The following is a 5,074-nucleotide window of genomic DNA, read 5'->3' as shown; positions in this document are numbered from 1 at the left end:
ATCCCAATTAGATTTAATTGGGGTTATTAAAAAACCCCAATATAACCCAATTTTTAACCCCATCAGCAGCCCCAAAATGCCACAATTGCAACGCATTTCTTCACAAGCCCATTTTCCCCTTCTCCATTCATCAACCCAACATAATAACCAAACCAACCCAATAACAATTCAATCACAACTCGGCCCACTACTCTATTTTTACCTCTTCTCCACAATAACCAATGACAAACACAAACAACAACACAACATCAAACAAAACCCCACAACAACGACACCATCAACTCGGAATGACGACCCGTACCTAATACGATGGCAACCCGATTTCAATTGAGAAAACCCAAATACGCCCTTTTCCCTTCACTTTGTATGGATTGCGTGACCTCCACACAGATTGGTACGGAGGAAGGACCTCAAATATTCTAGAACGAGCCTAGGTGGCACCCTCAATGACTAAATTTCATGAATCTCGAGATGACCGGTATGATTTCGTATATATTTGACTGATTTCCATTAGTTTTGGGAAAAAATTATTTTTCTCAAATGGGATTGGTCCACGGTTTGTCAAATGAATTTTGAATTCCTATCTTAAATGAATTCCTAATATACCCCAATTCTATCTTCTATATAAGAGGCAATGGGGTCACTATTTTAGGGGTTAGAGAGGAAGTGGAGAAAGCCGGGTTCAAAAAGTTCTTGGGTCCAAAAAGAGAAGAGAGAAAAAAGTTTTGTTGAGGTCCAAAATATTTCTTTTGAGAGTAAAAACATGAGAAAAATGGGTTCGAATATTGCCAAAAAATTCCTGAAGAAGAGAAATATAGCTTTTTTCTTTAGTGTAAGCTCTTTTGTTCAAAAATTGATGATTGCTCGAAGCTTTCGGAGTCACGACATTGAATTTTTCTATGGTGGTGGAGTCTGACGTCAGCTCATAGTCTAGTTTTGCTGCTCCAAAATAGGTGACACTCCATTTCATTTATCTTTCGATTATTTCCGCTTCATCTCAACCTTCTATAGTTGTGAGTTTTAGCAATATTGCGTGTTGGGTTGTCTGCTGTTAGAGGTCTTAAAGACCATAGTGGCTGTTTAGTGAAAAACATTTGAGTGTATTGTTATGTTAGAATTAACTGTCGTTATGATTGCCTGATATATGGGTTCCATCATTTTTTATCTCAATTTCATAATTTGTCATCTACTCTCGACGTTACTGATTAATTTTCAACCTAATGTCTCATTTTGTGTACTACTCAAGTTTTGCATAGCTGGTTCATGGCTAAATTTTCATGTTTTAATGGTTTTCGGGATAATGGTGTCCTGTTATAGTTGATTTTATGTCAAAGTTTTGTGCTTTATTGGTTTCGGTCCAATGGTATCTTGTTATGGCTGATTTCATAGCTAAAAGTTTCATGTTTTAATAGTTTTTGGGTTGACAGTGTCCGATTATAGCTTATCTTTTGTTAAAGTTTTGTGTTTTGTTAGTTTTGGGTTGATAGTGTCCTGTTATAACTGATCTTATGTTAAAGTTTCGTGAAAAAAAAGGATTAATGGATTTTTGTCTAAGAGAAGCCACTTACAAAAGAGTGTCTGACAAAAGCTTTTGCTTTTAGTTTTTAATGCAAACTAGGAGCCTCAGATATGTCCAAGAATCATGTAGAGTAATAAAATAATGTGTTATGTGGAAAAGAAGTGTCAATCATATTTTCAACATTCATGTTGGTGCATCTTTAAAAATAAAAAAAAATATTAATTTTTAAGCTATTTTTAATCATGATATTTTAAATATTATTTCTAACCATGGCAAGCAGCAGTGATGAGTATTATGTGAAGAGCAAAAATCATGCACGTGGAGAAGGTGGATCAAATTTTGTCAAAAATATCAAGCCAAAAAAGAGAGATTTGTTAGGGGTTTTATCCTGATTTTCTTATCAAAATTGAGTTTTATATATAATTGAAGAAAAGTCAAAGTAATATCATAATTACTTTCATTTTTTCTAAAAGAAAAAAATAATTATTTTTCATATTTGACTAACCTTTTTCTTGGAAGAAAGGTTTAAATACTTTATAAATAAAAGTCTCCTCTTCTCATTCCTTAATACAATATCACTCACAATGTAGTCATCAAAGAGTATTGTTTAGGGGAAGATTTTCTCCCAACAATTTTTATATTTTCTTTATATTAGTTTCATATGTAGATCAATGGCCAAATCATATAATAATATTTTGTGTTTAGTATTTCGTATTGTGTCATTTGAATTATCATCGCTTTGGTTTGCAACTTTAAATTTTCACATGACGCCCTCTCAATTTTGAACCTAATACACTACTCTCTCTGTCTCATATTAATTATCATATTTTATTTTTTAAAGGTCAATTCTACTAAATTCTTGAGCTGAAGTAATTTTCTTTTCTTATTTAAGCTGCACCATTAGGTTGTGAATAAGGTGTGATGTTTTTTTTTTTTAATTGAAAACATTATCTTGAGTGTTTCAATTATTTCATCAAGCGTCTAGCTAGGGTTCCTCCGTGTGGTCCATAATTAGGGGACATAACGATAAAGTGGATAAATAACTCCGATTTGCTTTAATTTTTTTAATTGGGACAAGTCAATTATTGTACGAAAGATGTTGATAGTACTCATTCAGTAAAGTGAAAATGGAAGACCCCGCCTCCATCTTTATCAATTTCTAATTTGATATTTTTTAATAAACAGCCACATGTGAGGAAAAAAAAAAAAAATAATTCAATAATACGCGAAAGCATATCGCATTCATAAAAGATGTGAAGAAAGGTCGCCCTTTGGGAGTGTAATTTTGACATATCATCTATTTTGATATATAAGTACCAATGACTGATTTCGTAATCACTCGAATAAACTCATGATCAACCTACAAGTCACATATATAGTATTACAGTTGCTCAAAGATCCACATCTAAGTATTCTAGAACTTCTTTTATAATTTTTGATTCGACAACTTTACTCCTTCAATGTTTCCTCAGTTTTCACTGTTGAACAAAATGGAAAGGAGTAATTTATTTCAGTGAATAACATCAACTTGTATAGGCGTACACACAACGCCTACTATTTCGCTATTAACTTAATTATATTAAAAATAAATAGCCAAATAGTACAATACGATAATCAGCTAACAACCAGGACTTTTATTTAGAGATACGATCAACAAGACGTTTATTGTGCGTCGACTTGTTACTATTAGAATATTTTATTTAGAGATGAGACTTGATCTGTTATTGCAGGTTATTCAAATTTTTCTTTTTCAACTTTTATGTAAAAAATTGGGTAATCTGCAATAGCAGGTCAAATTTATTTAATAGTGTAGAATATTTTGTACACGTTTTAATTTATTTAATAGTGTAGAATATTTTGTACACGTTTTGCAAAGAAATTGAACTCTTCAATCATTCCCAAAGAATTTATGCAATTCAGTATTAAATGGAAGTAACATGTAGATAGGGGACATTACGAGGGCCAGATTCAAAGATTGTGTTCTTTAGGATTGGCTATTATAAATATCATCTTATCCCTCAGTTTTAAGACATTTGATTCTTATCATTCAAAAGCAATTATATGCACTAATGCTTTGTAAGTTGTAACTAGCAACTCAGAAGTTGTGAAATGCAACTGTTTACTGATTTATCGTTCTTAATCTCTTAATATTAAGCAATGTAGTACTATACAACAATCCAATAGTTTGATCATTTCAATCTACATGTCCTTGAACCACGTCTTCAAACTCAATTGCAACGTTTTATGGGCAAACAACTCCCTTTGTCCCAATTTATATACATTCTTATCTTTTTAATCTGTTCAAAAAAAAAAAAAAAACACTTTTTATAATTAGAAACAAGTCGTCCTTAAATTCAGCTTTTACCTTTAATAAAACGATTTATAGTCAGACAAATATCTAAAATTTGTTTTAAACCACACATTTTATATCTCTTCCTTTCTTTCTTAAATTTTTTGTCTGAGTCAATGGTACCATGTAAATTAGAACGGAGACAGTAGTACTGTATAAGTAACTTTTACATACATAAATTTCGTTTCAAAACCATTAAAAAATCATGTTTAAGTACATATTAAAATCAATTTATAACTTGACCCTCGCACTCTGAATTCAACCCCACAAAGGTAGCTAAAGGGAGTAATAGATAAAGAGAATTTTACGATTCATTAATGATACAACTGTTAGGATCGATTAACAGTTCACACACACTAAATCTATGGAGAGAATGAAGAAAATTAGAGAGAGTTCTTGAGGAGAGAGAGAGAGGTAATTTCATGGTAACACCCATGGGTAACCTCCACGGCGGACGGGCTATTTATATTAGTGGCTCCATAACCTAACAATTCTCCCACTTGGAGACTGATTCTGTCATCCAAGAATTACATTCTCTAAAAAAATAAAAAATTATTCCTCCATCATCAATATGTTCGCCACACCGCAACATCTGTAGACACAACTACAAAAAGCCAACTAAGGTTTTAAACAACCTTAGTTTACCAACATCAACACATTTACTCAATATGTCTGCTGGATTCTTTGCACCCTTTATCTTTTCCAAACACATATCACCTTCTTCCACTGCCGTGCGAGTGAAATGGTACCATCTTCTAATATGCTTCGTCTTTGAATGATAAACCGGGTTCTTCACCAACTGTATGGCACTCTGGCTATATGTGTAAAGAATCTTCTTAATCTTCTTCTTGCCCAGTTCTTCCAGATAATCTGCCAGCCATATCATCTCCTTTCCATCTTCAGCTATTGCCACATACTCAATCTTAGTAGATGAAAGAGCAACGCACTTCTGAAGGCTGGATATCCAACTTACTGCTGTACCACCTACGGTGTAAATGTATCCGAAAGTGCTCATGCTTGAGTCCACATTCCCACTAAGATCAGCATCAACAAAACCTTGCAGAATCACTTCACCATTGCCAAAACAAAGTGAAGTACTGGATGTACCTTTCAGATATCTTAGAAGCCACTTCACAGCTTCCCAATGCTCTTTACCGGGGTTTGCCATGTACCTGCTAACAACTCCCACTGCATGTGCTATATCA

This window comes from Capsicum annuum, chromosome 10, assembly GCF_002878395.1.
Source record: "Capsicum annuum cultivar UCD-10X-F1 chromosome 10, UCD10Xv1.1, whole genome shotgun sequence".
NCBI lineage: Eukaryota > Viridiplantae > Streptophyta > Magnoliopsida > Solanales > Solanaceae > Capsicum > Capsicum annuum.
The sequence above is the reverse complement of the archived record's forward strand: the minus strand, read 5'-3'. Positions refer to the sequence as shown.